We start from the raw sequence: 14,921 nt of genomic DNA on the forward strand, positions 1-14,921 counted from the left end.
CAGGGTGGTCTCCAACTCCTGACCTCAAGTGATCTATCTGCCTTGGCCTCCCAGAGTGCTGGGATTACAGGCGTGAGTTACCATGCCCTGCTGGATATTCTCCTTCATATGAACTCTATACAAAGTAAAACTAGATGATCAAATATTAAATGGCATCGTATCTACTAGCAAGAATTTTATGTCAACATCTGTGAATTTACCTCTACTTTGAAGTACGTTTGCCTCTCACCTCCCTACATGTGGAAGATTTCATCCATGGAAAAGTGGTGATTAATTGAAAACACAATTGTTTAGATAGGAAAAATAGCATATTTAACAACTATATCTACACAGTATCAAAAGACATGGTGTCTGGGATTTGGGGACTTTTGCAAGGTAGACTGCTCTGTGTTATGCAATACTGCTAAGTAACTGTGTTGCCAAGAAAGCAGTTTCAGCATGCACTTCCATGATTCCAAGCAAAGAAATGATTTGATTTTGGATCTTTTCATTAAACTGAGAATAGTAGGGGTGAATCTGATTATAGGTGAAAGCCATGAATCCATTTTCTATATGCAGAGTTTAAATGCTTACAAAATTTTCATTGAAGCAAAATCAACATATTCACAAGAGACTGAAAAAGGATCTTTATTTCTGGCTGGGCACAGTGGTTCACGCCTATAATCCCAGCACTTCACTTTGGGAGGTTAAGGCAGGTGGATCACTTGAGGTCAGGAGTTCAAGACAAGCCTGGCCAATATGGTGAAACCTCATCTCTATTAAAAATACAAAAATTAGCCAGGTGCAGTGGCAGCGCCTGTTATCCCAGCTACTAGGGGGGCTGAGGCAGGAGAATCACTTGAACCCGGGAGGCGGAGGTTGCAGCGAGCCGAGATCGTGCCACTGCACTCCAGCCTGGGTGACAGTGCAAGACTCCATTTCAAAAAAAAAAAAAAAATGAAGAAAGAATGGTAGGGGAGGCTCAACCTTTGCTATTTGCTAGGACTACAGGGTCAAAATCAGCTTCTACATTGTAAACACATAACAAGTAAAACTCAAAAATAATGAATACACAAATATCTGAAAATTGGAATATGACAAACTTTAAACTTGCCCTGGTACCTTGGCCTTTGAGAGGCACTGAATCCAGCCTGGGCAACATAGTAAGACCCCATCTATACAAAAAAATTTAGAAATTATCCAGGTGTGGTCGTGCATGTCTATAGTCCCAGCTATTCAGGAGGCTGAAGTGAGTTTGAGATTGCAGTGAGCTATGATCACGCCACTCCAGCCTGGGCGACAGGAGACTGACATTTGACTCAATGGACTGGGCTGGGAAGACCCACCCTCAATGTGGGTCAGCACCATGCAGTTGGCTGCCAGTGAGGCTAGAACAAAGCACCCAGAAGGTGAGATACGCTGGGTTGCTGAGTCTTCTGGCTTTCATCTTTCTCCCACACTGGATGCTTCCTTCCATGTGTCCTGCCTTTGGACATTAGACTTCAGGTGCTTCAGCCTTTTGTGCTTTGCCAGGTGCTCTCAGGCCTTTGGCCACAGACTGAGGCGTGGTGGCTCAAGCCTGTAATCCCAGCACTTTGGGAGGCCGAGACGGGCGGATCACAAGGTCAGAAGATCGAGACCATCCTGGCTAACACGGTGAAACCCCGTCTCTACTAAAAAATACGAAAAACTAGCTGGGCGAGGTGGCGGGCGCCTGTAGTCCCAGCTACACGGGAGGCTGAGGCAGGAAAATGGCATAAACCTGGGAAGCGGAGCTTGCAGTGAGCTGAGATCCGGCCACTGCACTCCAGCCCAGGCGACAGAGCAAGACTCCGTCTCAAAAAAAAAAAAAAGAAAAAGAAAAAAGCTTTGCAGGGCACTCAATCTTCACTGTGGGTGTACTGACTATTCCTGCCACACATAAGATACATCATTAACTGCTAAAAGAAAATTTCAGCTAATTGAAAAAATGAGATGCACCAAGTTTATTTCAAAGCCATATACATCTAAAATCCCTTACAATCGTGTAACAGATCAACAACTGAAATATAAGGAAACAAGGTATTAGTGATGCACATGCTCCAATGAGACCCCAATATCATACGAGGTAACACTCCCAACTATCATTTTATCTTCCAAAATGCATCTGAAAGCTTCTTGATCTACAACACAAAATACTCCAAGATACCAAAGTTAACCCAGAAATTTATCTCTGATATTTCCCCTATAATTCCTCTATTTTAAGTATTGTTTATGTTTAAGGGAATGGTTGGTGACCTAAATTACCAGACACCCTTCCTCCACACACCCTGGTCCAGGGCCCTTGAAACGTCCCTGGACCTAAGCCCAGAGTTTCTCTCTTCCATCCAGAAATGGAAACGATGTTCTAATTGTTGTCACCATGAAACTGAATACAGCACAAGTAGAAATTTCACCTTCGTTTCATCCTCTAAACAGACAAATCAGGTCCTGGATTAATTAAGCAGGTCTAATTGCCAGTTCCAGGGTGAAACCATGGCCCCACAAGGACCATCCGCTGATGCCCCTGCACTCCTCCTGGTACCTTGAGCTAAAATGAGTTGTGATCCTCTTAAGGGTAGGATGCCTGTCTCCACCTGCAAACAAAATGAGTTTTTCACTTAAATCGTTTTCTATGTAAGAGTAAATAAACCTTCGCCTTCAATTAAGTGGCCCAGTACAATTCTATTCTTTTGCCTTAAATTGTTTGAAATGCTGTATTAACTGAAAAGAAGCAGGAAGCATCCCTGAACTGAAAATAAGCCGGAAGCATCCCTACTTATTAACTGAAAATAAGCAGGAAGCATCCCCACCTAATTTCAATTAGCTGAAATTTTCTTTTAGCAGTACAATGCTGATGATCCAGTCCTAGTGGAGAGAAAATGAACTGGGGCCCAGAGGAGAAGAGAGCCCAGACCCGCTCCTTTCCTGGCCCTGCCCGGTTCCCACAGCCCAGACCGCACCATAGCAGCTTCCACCCTCCCATCCCGCCCTCTTCCACCCCTTTCCCATTGCCCAGACCCCACCCCAGGGCGGCTTCCACCGTTCTCACCCCGCCCCCTCCCCACTGTCCAGGCCCCGCACCCACAGTAGTTCCACCCTCCCACCCGACCCTCTTCCACCCTGCCCACCCTGGTCCCTTGCCACTGTCCAGGTCCCGCCCCCACGGTGGCTTCTACCCTTCCCACCCCACTCCTTCCCAATGCCCAAGCCCCGCCCCCACGGCGGCTTCCACCCTCCCACCCAGCCTCCTCCCCACTGCCCAGGCCCCGCCCCACAGCATTTCCACCATCCCACCCGACCCTCTTCCACCCCTTTCCCATTGCCCAAACCCCACCTCACCCTCCCTACCTGGCCTCTCACCACTATCCAAGACCCGCCCCTCGCTGGCCACAGCCCTACCCAGAATCCGTTTCCAGTTTTCTCACCTGCAGGAGAGCATTCAAACCTGCCTTTCAGGGCACTCCAGCCCTGTCCAGCCACACTCGGAATCCACCATCCCACCAGATAAAATCTCCAGGTGCGCCCATGGGATTGATAGCGAGTCCCAGGGTTCCCGTGGGAAACTCTGAGACCCGGTGGCTCTCCAACTTTTCTATGATTTGAACCCTCTGCTTGATTTGGAGGCTGGACTGCTCTTTTTAATACTCCCAGTTGGTGGCTGGTGTGCTTCCCAGCTGTCTGCTGGTTTGTTCTCATGAGAGATAACTCCAGTGTCTAGTCTCTGCTTTGCATAACGGATGAGGAATACAAAATGCCTTAATCTAATGAATATAAATTGTCTGTTTATGCACCCTGTTCAGTCGTTCATTCACTCGTCTCCCGTGGAATCCTAAGCACCATTATAAAAGAATCCCGTTAAACGAGATCAGTGTCTAACACAGACAAAGCCTCTGTCTCAATAACAGTAAATAATAATAGCAACATTACACGAAATATTAGTATTGCTAAAATGGGGGTGTAGTAAAAATTAAATAATAAGTAAATAATTAAAAATAAATGACATATGGCCAGGCGCAGTGACTTATGCTTGTAATCCCAGCACTTTGGGATGCTGAGGTGGGCAGATCATATGAAGTCAGGAGTTCAAGACCAGCCTGACCAACATGGTGAAACTCCGTCTCTACTAAAAATACAAAAAAATGACCCGGGAGTGGTGGCTCATGTCTGTAGACCCAGTTACTCAGGAGGCTGAGGCAGGAGAATTGCTTGAACCCGGGAGACAGAGGTTGCAGTCAGCTGACATCGCACCACTGCACTCCAGCCTGGGAAACAGAACAAGACTCCGTCTCAAAATGAATGAATGAATGAATGAATGAATGAATGAATGAATGAAATATTAGGCCACTTTTATGGCCTTCACATTGGGAGACTGATGTATGCAGGGGACTTGTTTGTCCTTGGGGTGGTCTTTATTGTGAGAAGAGAGCTGAGCAGGACCAGCTGAGGGCAGAGCCAAGCAGAGCCTTCATGAAGACACTCTGCTTGCCCAACAGGTGGAAGGGCAAGCCTAAGTTCACCCCAAAACACATCTGGTTGACTATGGGATCGTTGTCTGAGGCTGAGCAGACCCACTTGGCCAATAAAAGACCCTAAACTCTGCAAAAGAAGAGAGACCTCTCTGTGCCCAGAGCCCTACACAGAAAAAAGGTCCTGGGGTCTAAGATTTCTCACTTGCCAATGATGTTGGCTTGAATATTATTCAGACCCAAATCCTTGGGTCCTGTGTGGGACAAACTGACCGCAGACATGCAGGAACTGAGAGTCTGAACAGAGCAGCAGAAAGGCAGGCAGAAGACTTGAGGGAGGGGAGAAAGGAGAGACACAAACAGACCAACCCCTCCTCTTCCTCAATCACCCGCCTGGGGAAACAGTTTCCCGTCTTAGAGAGGACAATGGGGAAAGGGAGAAGTGTGTGCATAGGGTGAGATGTGTGTTGGGCAGACAGAAAGACTCCTTTCCCTAAATGTGACCCCATTAGCTCACCCCATTCTATTGCACAAATTCCTGAGCAGAGGGGCACCCTGTGGGGATGAACACAGCTCTTCCTCCCTCTGGTTCCTGAGTCTCCCTGCCATGACCAGGGCTGTAATCCTCCAACTCTCTTCCCAGGGCCCCGTGGCCCCTCTCCACTGGAGAAAGATCCGTGTTCCACAGCCGGTCTCAAGGACCTTGCCCCTCAGGTCCTCAAGCTGCCCTGTGACTCTGTGATCTTGGAATAAACAGGGAGAGGCCACCGGCCTGGCAGCAAGAATGTGTCAGCTTTATCTTCCAAAGGACAGTCCCAGTGGAAGCCTGTGGGCTGCTTCGCCTTGATTCTTGGAGAAATCCTTCCCCTGCTCTGGGACCCTGACAACCACGCCCTCTTGAGTCGCACCCATAGACGCCCCCACAACAAACCCTCCCTAATGAAAGCCATCTGCGCCTGATTCTTAGGCCCTGCATTGCCCTCTGGACCCAGACATGCTTATAAACTCCCACACCCCTCATATACTTCATAAAGATCCCATATTCCCCAGGTACTTCATAAAGATCCAGAAGCCCTGTTATGAAATCTCACAAGCCCCAGAAACTCATGGAATAATATACACAAACACCCCAGGGACTCGCTGACCCAGGACAACGTATTTCTACTCACAGTGACTCCACCCCACACGGAAATACCACTAAAACCTACCACTACAACAGAGATGTCTCTCATGATGCAGTGCCCCAATTAGACCCCAGCGTCATGAAAGGAAACACTCCACATGATCATTTCATCCTCAGAAACACAACTGAAAATACCCCGAATGCCAAAGGTAACCCAGAAAATAATCTGAGATTCCTCCTATCTTTCCTCTATGGGTTTCAGGAGGGTTTCCGCACTTCCCAAAGCCTCCGCAGAAATCACCCTGTGGAGCTATGCTGTGGAGCAGTTCTGGGATCCACACCCTCAGGCCAAGGTACCCATCCTCCTGCTACCGAAGCTCCCTATGGGCTCAGCTTAGGCCTTGGTTCTAAGTACACTTCAGGATGTTTCTCTGCATGATTCCACCACCTTCAGTCCTCTTCACTGTGATGAGTTTCCCAATCAAACTCCTGTGTGCAAATCTCTGGGTCAGCATCTGTTTCCCAGGTAACCTGAGCTGAGACATCAGGGCGTTACAAAATGATCCTGCAGCCCCACAACCACCCCAAAATCCACTTAGCCAGACCTAAGACTTCTTTCCAAGTGTGCCACATACCCCGTGAGCCCACAGCCACGCATGGGCCGGGTGCATACAGCATTCATCCAGCTCCTCCAGAGGCTCAGCCTTGCTTCCATGCCTCACTTGACACCTCTAAGTACTTCTTCACTTGCCCCATTTTTCTACTTCTCTTCCAGCCTGAGGAGCACACTGGATCGAAAGGCCCCGGACACAAGCGATGTGGCAGGAATGGACACCAGCCGCTATTTGCAGGACAGTGGGCCTCGAGTATAGATTCTAGAAGTTGGCCCTGCTGGAAGGAGTTGCCAGCGATATGGGGACACCATGGAGTCCAGTTTAAAGGCAGGTAAAGATCGGCCGGACTGAGCTGATGGAGGATGTCCAAGAAAAAGAGAGGCCCCAGATCTCATGAGGGAGGCTGCCATTGTCCCATTGTCTCTCTACTCACAGTCACCTGCAAAATCCCCCTGCTGTTTAGGGAGTGCCTTCTTCATGGCCCATTTAGCTTCTGAACTTCTCGCTGCCCTTCCTGAAGGGAATCCAGGACCCCTGACTCTGAGGACATCACTGCTGGAAGGCAAAGCCCCTGACCAGGATGGCCACTGGGCCCTGGTGATGTGCAGAGTGTGGGAGACCCGGGAGCTGGATAAGGCAGTGGGGACGCCTCAGCACTGGCTGAGGACACAGGGTCTGCGGGGCTTTTCAGGCCTCAGTGAGGCCTTCTGCTCTTTTTCTTTTTTTTTTTTTGAGACGGAGTCTTGCTCTGTCACCCAGGCTGGAGTGCAGTAGTGCGATCTCGGCTCACTGCAAGCTCCGCCTCCCGGGTTCACGCCATTCTCCTGCCTCAGCCTCCCGAGTAGCTGGGACCGCAGGCGTCCGCCACCATGTCTGGCCAAGTTTTTGTATTTTTACTAGAGACAGGGTTTCACCGTGTTAGCCAGGACGGTCTCGATCTCTTGACCTAGTGATCTGCCCGCCTCAGCTTCTCAAAGTGCTGGGATTACAGGCGTGAGCCATCGCGCCCGGCCGTGCCTTCTGCTCTTATATAGACTGGAATAAATAGCCACAGGAGGTTTAGACCAATTACAGATGAAATTTCCAGAATATGGGACCATCCTCACTACCCGCCCTATCCTTTTGGTCTTCCCTGAGGACTCCTCAGCCCGACCCCAGCCCCAGCATCTGAATCACAACCCCGGAGAAGGTGCTAGAGTTGTCCTGTGGCCAAGATGGAGACTGCGTCCTCCAACGGAGACACAAAACACTCAAAATAATCCACGCAGAAAAGTGTCCGATGTGGTGATGGATGCGGAGACAGTGAAACCTGAGTAACGTGATAGACAGTGATGTGGAGAAAACTTCAGATGGGGGTGCAAGGGGGCAGGAGACAGCTCTGAGGCTAGATCCGAAGGAGAAGAAAGGGACAGAGCTGTGATGATTTGGGGACATAGGGTAAGAGGAGGGGCAAAGACTGAGACAGGAAGGGTTTTGATGTTTGGGAAAAGAGAAAAGCAAACGTCACCAGGGCAGAGGGAGTCATGAAATGAGGGCAAGCTCCCAGGAAGAGGCTGGACACTGGCAGGGGCCCTGGACACAGGGCTGTGGAGCCACAGTGAAGAGTTGGGCTTTTATCCTGGGGAACACGGGAAGCCGGTGGAGGGTTCCCTGCCAGGGACTGACATGACTGTTTTAGATTTAGCCATAACTCTAATGCAGAGACAGGTCTCTGAAGATGGTCTGACTCTGAGTCTATGCCCTGGCTTCCATCCTTGTGGTTTTAGTTTTGTTTTGTTTTAAATTTTAAAGGACTGAGTCCCATTTAAATTTTTAATTGCAGTGGGCACTCCCCACTTCCTAGAAGAACTGCAAAACACAGATGGACACCCAATTTTGCCAAACATTAAGGGGGTCAGTGTCACTCAGACTGAGGTATATTGACTGAGTCTCTCATCTTCACGTTGCAGGTGGGTTTACTGAGGGCTAGAGGGGGAGACGTTTCACCAAGTCATCGAAGTTGAATTAGAAGATGTATCTGACTCTACGACAGCCTCGAAGGGCCAATGGGTAACACGAGACTTTCTCACACCTCCCCTGGAAAATTCCAGGATCTTCTTTCATATACCTGGGCAAAAGAAACTTCTCTTTCACGGCTTTATCACGCTGATCCCAAACATTTAATTCCTCTTTTCCAGAAACACACAACATACTTAGGAAACGCAGAACTGTGAAAACATGGCTATTGGTGTTGAAAACAGTGAAAGACTGTCAGCTGTAGAAATGAACTCTCTCGCCGGGCGCGGTGGCTCAAGCCTGTAATCCCAGCACTTTGGGAGGCCGAGACGGGCAGATCACGAGGTCAGGAGATCGAGACCATCCTGGCTAACATGGTGAAACCCCGTCTCTACTAAAAATACAAAAAACTAGCCGGGCGAGGTGGCGGGCGCCTGTAGTCCCAGCTACTCCGGAGGCTGAGGCAGGAGAATGGCGTGAACCCGGGAGGCGGAGCTTGCAGTGAGCTGAGATCCGGCCACTGCACTCCAGCCCGGGTGACACAGCAAGACTCTGTCTCAAAAAAAAAAAAAGAAATGAACTCTCTCAGCAAGTTTTTTCATGAACACATAATAAGCTCTGCTGGAATAAGCTTTTGAGTCAATCCGGCCCATCCTTCCACATTTACAGAAAATAGAACTGACAAAAGGGACTTGAGGGGACATCCACTTAGCAGTTCACAGGTCACTATTTTAACAGATGACATAAGGGAAGAAAACGGACTAGTAACAAATTAGTTGGCTGGGCACAGTGGCTCACGCCTGTAATCCCAGCACTTTGGGAGGCTGAGGCAGGTGGATCACGAGGTCAGGAGATTGAGACCATCCTGGCTAACATGGTGAAATCCTGTCCCTGCTAAAAATACAAAAAATGGCGATGGAGCAAGACTCCGTCTCAAAAAAAAAAAAAAAAAAAAAAACCAAATTAGTTAATAGGTTCTCATGTTAAGGTTAAAAAAAAAAGCGTCATTGATATCTTTACCAAATACACGTTGACACCATCTAAAATTCCTACTGATGGCTGGCGCAGTGGCTCACGCCTGTAATCCCAGCACTTTGGGAGGGATCACTTGAGATTAGGAGTTCGAGACCAGCCTGGCCAATATAATGAAACCCTATCTCTACTAAAAATACAAAAATTAGCCAGGTGTGGTGGCAGGTGCCTGTAATCCCACCTACTTGGGAGGCTGAGGCAGGAGAATTGCTTGAACCTGGGAGGTGGAGGGGGCAGTGAGCCAAGGTCACACCAGTGCACTCCAGCCTGGGCGATGGAGTAAGACTCCATCTCAAAATAAATAAATAAATAAGGGCCGGGCGCAGTGGCTCACGCCTGTAATCCCAGAACTTTGGGAGGCCAAGACAGGTGGATCACTTGAGGTCAGGAAGTCAAGAGCAGCCTGGCCAACATAGTGAAATCCCGTCTCTACTAAAAATACAAAAAATTAGCCAGGCATGGTGGCGCACACCTGTAATCCCAGCTACTCGGGAGGCTGAGGCAGGAGAATAGCTTAAACCTGGGAGACAGGTTGCAGTGAGCTGAGATCATGCCACTGCCCTCCAGCCCGCGTGACAGAGTGAGACTCTGTCTCAAAAATAAATAAATAAATAAATATGAATAAAATTACCTACTGACTACCAAAGAGTATTTCCAATATGTGATAAAGAGTAGAAAGCGTGCAGACCTCAATCTGAACTCAACACAATTAACTTCGAATGGAAACAATTTTGAATATATATATATATTATTTAACATGTATATATTATTTAACTATATATGGAATTCTACAAAGGGAAAAAATTGAAAATATATCACATTTAGAAAAGAATGACATGAGCCGATATAGGATTCTACAAAAGCTTACTTCAGCAATAATTATGTATAGAAAAAGAGACTGAAGTAGATAAGCTTTATCTCAGCCTTCAACATGAACTGTGAGATGAGAGGTAAAGGCAAGGCACCAGGCAGTGACACAGTCAGTCACGCCTTGCCCCTCTTCACTGCCCCACACTCTACCCCATCCTAGGAAACAGGAAGAGGGAGACCCACAATTGAATGAGGCAAGTCACCGCCCAAGTGGCTGAACAGCATGGGCAAATGAAAGCTAGCCTCTGATGCCATAATTATAAAATGCACAAGCCTTTTACAGAGCTTCGTAATTCTCATCCCTACATGTAGAATTTAAACAGTAAGGTTACAATTTAAATGTAAGACATTATAAATAGAGAAATCAGATTGTCATATCCAATCTCAACTCACCTCTCATCTGGCCCCAGGGCGCCCCTCTTTGTAACTATGTGTTCCTCTCCCCCCATTTTGTACCTCTCACTTTCACCCTGTCTCTCCAGCCCTTCTTTTCCGCCTTTTATTTTCCCCCTAGGATTCTGCTGATTTTGTGGCTCTTTTTTCTCCTGCTGTTTCTCCCTTCTTTGTTTCCCCGCTTATATCTGTTCTACTCCATTCTTGCAATTTGTTTCACCTCTTGTGGCGCTTTCTTTCCAATCTTTTCATCGTCCCAGTCTCCAACTATTTCTGCCTCTTTCTTACCCCATCTCTGCGCCTCCTCTGCTCTCCCCGTTAAATTCCCTCTTTCCTGTTACACCCGCTTATCCTCGCTATCTGGCACTCCCAGACCGAGGCCTCCCCGTGTTGTAATCCTCCCTCTGCTCGCCTTGTCACTGGCTGTTCCCTCTTGCTGTCCCAGCACCACGCTGCTCTGTCTGCCCTGTCTCCAAATCTCTTCGCCTCTCCCTCACTCTCTGTCTGAGGAGGCTCCTTCTTTGCTGTCCGTCTCCTTATCTTGCAGTCCTTCATCTCTGGACATCGAGCTTTTCTCTACATTTCGCCAATTGCTTTTCTGCCCCTGCTACTTTCTTTTTTTTTTTTTTTTTTTTTTTTTTTTTGAGACGGAGTCTCGCTCTGTCACCCAAGCTGGAGTGCACTGGCCAGATCTCAGCTCACTGCAAGCTCCGCCTCCCGGGTTCACGCCATTCTCCTGCCTCAGCCTCCGAGTAGCTGGGACTACAGGCGCCCGCCACCTCGCCCGGCTAGTTTTTTGTATTTTCTAGTAGAGACGGGGTTTCACCGTGTTAGCCAGGATGGTCTCGATCTCCTGACCTTGTGATCCGCCCGCCTCGGCCTCCCAAAGTGCTGGGATTACAGGCTTGAGCCACCGCGCCCGGCCCCCTGCTACTTTCTTGACTGCTTCTTTCACTCTGTCTCTTTGCAAATCCCTCACCCATCCTCCACTTTGCCATCTGTTTATGGGTCTCCCTCATTTGTCTTTTTCTCTTTCTTGGTTTTTCCATCTCCTCTCAGTCGCTCTTTGTCTCTCTCTCTCCTGATTCCCTGGGGCCACACATTCACGGGAGGATTTGGAGTAAGATGTCTGCATGTCCGAGGAGTACATTTTCCAGGGGGTGGAGCTGGGCAGGCAAAAACACTGGGTATCACAGGACAGGCCCTGGGCACCTCCCCAACAAGGGCTCAAGGGAAGCGGTGACTGCAAAGGGGAGGCCTGGGGAGCAGCAGGGCCCGGCACCAGGAGGAGGGAGGTGGGGGGCGACGACGCCTTAGGACGGGGTGGGATCTGCAGGATTCCAGGATCAAGCAGAGGCGCGGCCTCCCCGGGACTGGGGCTGCGGCGCTACGCTCCAGGGGCCGACGAGGGCGAGGCTGGGAGGCGCCCAGGGCAGGTAGTGAGGACTTCAAGCGATGCGGGGCGGGAGGAGGCGTCAATAAAGGATTTTAAGCAGGAAAATCCTGCTTAAACGTTTAAAAAACCGGGAAAGGCCATGTTTACTTGGCCCAAGGCAGAAAGACCGGGGGCAGGGACCAGCCTCAGGGCGACTTTAACCCAAAAGGAAGCGTCTCCGGGCCCACACCGCAAGGCCTATTTACCTGAGGTGGAGGGTGCGGTGCGGAGATTTTAAGTCCGTAGCAACCCCCGGGCATCGGGTGTGCGAACGGGGGACGGCGAGGCGCAGGTTGACTCTACACAGAGGAACACTCATACGCCATGGTGTGATGCTTGCTCCGCACGATCCACTTCCGGGTCTGGGGGCAACTGCGCGGAGGGAAGCGACCCAGTGGCCTGGGGCGGGGTCCGAGGTGGGCGGAACCGGAAAAGGGCGGGGCGTTGAGAGAGCCTGGCTGGGGCAGGGGCCCCGGGGCAGGGACCCCAGGGAAGGAACTAGGAGGAGCCCCCGGGGATGGGCGGGGAGTGGCCGAGTGGGAGGGACCCGGGGGCGGGCCGGGGAGGAGCCGCCGGGGAAGGGCAGGGAGGAACCGCGGGGAGGGACCGCCAGGGAGAGTCTCGGGGGAGAGGCGGGGCGGGCCGGGCCGGGACACGCTAGGGTCTGCGATTTCGTGTGACGCCCACTGCCCAGCGCCCAGCGCCCAGAGCCTTTAGTCTATAGTGTCATGTGGAACGGCGTAGGTGTTTCAAAAGGTTTCAAGTTAAAGGCACAGTTGTGTAGGTTATTTTGGAAACCAAACTGCTTTCCTCTTAGAATGGAAACGGTTTATGTTGAAACCATTTTTTGCTAGCGCGTTTACACAGTAATGTCATTGACGCTGAAGCAGCCCAGGAGTCTGGGAATGTGGGTCGACACGGAGCGGTGATGGCATCCTGGAAAGTTTCTGCGATTAAAATTAAGTAATTTAAAAACCCTGAAATTAGCAACAACTTTTAAAATATGTAATAAATTGTTTTGCCCTTTTTTAATACTTACTATTCTATTCCGTACGAGATGACAACCTCAAATGCCTATGCATTTTTTTTTTTTTTTTTTTTTTTTTTTTTTTTTGAGCCGGAGTCGCACTCTCTCGCCCAGGATGGAGTGCAGTGGCATGCTCTCCGCTCACTGCAACCTCGGCCTCCCGGGTTCAAGCAGCTCTCCTGCCTCAGCCTCCCGAGTAGCTGGGATTACGGGCGCCCTCCACCACGTCCTTTAGTAGAGATGAAGTTTCACCACGTTGCTCAGGCTGGTCTCGAACTCCTGATCTCAAGTGATCCACCCGCCTCAGCCTCCCAAAGTGCTAGAATTACAGGCGTGAGCCACCATGCCTGGCCCCAGGAACCACTTTCACCTACTGAATATATATTAAGCCCTTTGCCACAAAAAGATAATATACATAATTTATCTCAGGACAATTAAGACACCACTGTAAATGACAAATTCAGACTTAGAGAAGGAAAGATTTTATTCAAAAGGACTATTGCAATAGAGAGAATGTTCCATTTACAAGATCTGAAAATGTCCAAGAGACACAAACTAACAAGCATTTTTTTTTTTTTCATATATGGAGGAGTAAACAAGGCTAGAAAGCACAAGCAGAAGTTATGGAGCTGTGGATGAGCATTTGACATGACTACAGTTATTCAGGGAAATTATGTTATGTTATGTTATGTTATGTTATGTTATGTTATGTTATGTATTTGTTGGAGAGAGTCTTGCTCTGTCCAACTCTGGGTGAGTACAGTGCACTCACCCAGACTGGAGTGCAATAGCATCATCTCTGTTCACTGCAACTTTTCATCTACCAGGCTCAGGCAGTCCTCCCACCTCAATCTCCCCAGTAGCTGAGACTACAGGCACACGTCACCACGCCTAGTTAATTTTTGTACTTTTTGTAGAGATGAGGTTTTGCCATGTTGCTCAGGCTAGCTTTGAACTCCTGAACTCAAGGGATCCCCCACACCTTGGCCTCCCAAAGTGCTGGGATTACAGGCATGAGCCACTGTGCCCGGTCTATTTATTTTTTGAGAGAGCATCTTGCTGTGTTGCCCAGGCTGGAGTGCAGTATCAAGACCATAGCTCACTGCAGCCTTCAACTCTGGAATCAAGTGATCCTCCTACCTCAGCCTCCCAAGTAGCTGGGACTATGGGTTTGCACCACCACACTTTACTAATTTTTTTACTTTTTGCAGAGGTGGATTCTCACTATGTTACCCAGACAGGTCTTGAACTTCTAGCCTCAACTGATCCTCCTGCCTCGACCTCCCCAAGTGTTGGGATTACAGGTGTGAGCCTGGCTCATCATGGAGTTCAAGACCAGTTTGGGCCACATAGCAAGACTCTCATCTCTACAGAAAATTTTTAAAAATTAGCTGGGCATGGTGGCACACACTTATAGTCCCAGCTACTCAGGAAGATTGCTTGAGCCCAGGAGTTCGAGGCTGCCGTGAGCTATGATCCCGACACTGCACTCCAGTCTGGGCAACAGAGTGAGAACCTGTCTCTCTTTCAAAAAAAAAAAAAAAAAAAAAAAAAAAAAAAAAAAAAAAAAGCCTACTCTTGGGAGGGGTGTTGTTAAGGAAAAGTTGTTCCAAATTACACTGACAAATAATGATTCAGAGGGCTCGGCATGGTGCTCATGCCTGCAATCCCTGCACTTTGGGAGGCCGAAGCGAGCGGATATGAGGTCAGGAGTTCGAGACCAGCCTGGCCAACATGGCCAAACCACGTCTCTACTAAAAATACAAAAATTAGCCGGGCATGGTGGTACACGCCTGTAATCCCAGCTACTCAGGAGGCTGAGGCAGGAGAATTGCTTGAATCAGGGAGGCAGAGGCTGCAGTGAGCCAAGATTGTGCCACTGCACTCCAGCTTGGTTGACAGAACGAGACTCTGTCTCAAATAAATAAATAATAACAAATAAATAAGGCTGGGTGCGGTGGCTCGA

At 49.1% G+C, this 14,921-nt stretch overlaps 1 protein-coding gene across 6 annotated transcripts in view; it reads right to left on the minus strand.

The window, feature by feature from the left end:
- The window catches only part of ZNF160 (zinc finger protein 160), a 40,392-nt gene extending 27,975 nt beyond the window's left edge, over positions 1 to 12,417 (minus strand). For 4 of the 6 annotated variants that reach the window (XM_030942044.1, XM_030942043.1, XM_010376489.2 and 1 more), the window contains exon 1: positions 12,135 to 12,304. The gene's annotated coding sequence lies outside the window, so the exon portion shown is untranslated. Of the gene's footprint in view, positions 1 to 2,414; positions 2,595 to 12,134 lie in introns of all 6 variants that reach the window. The other 2 variants (XM_030942045.1, XM_010376490.2) reach the window with 1 other exon arrangement.
- Between the last annotated feature and the right edge of the window lie 2,504 nt (positions 12,418 to 14,921).

The sequence above is a fragment of the Rhinopithecus roxellana genome, chromosome 12, assembly GCF_007565055.1.
Source record: "Rhinopithecus roxellana isolate Shanxi Qingling chromosome 12, ASM756505v1, whole genome shotgun sequence".
In the NCBI taxonomy this organism is placed as follows: Eukaryota; Metazoa; Chordata; class Mammalia; order Primates; family Cercopithecidae; genus Rhinopithecus; species Rhinopithecus roxellana.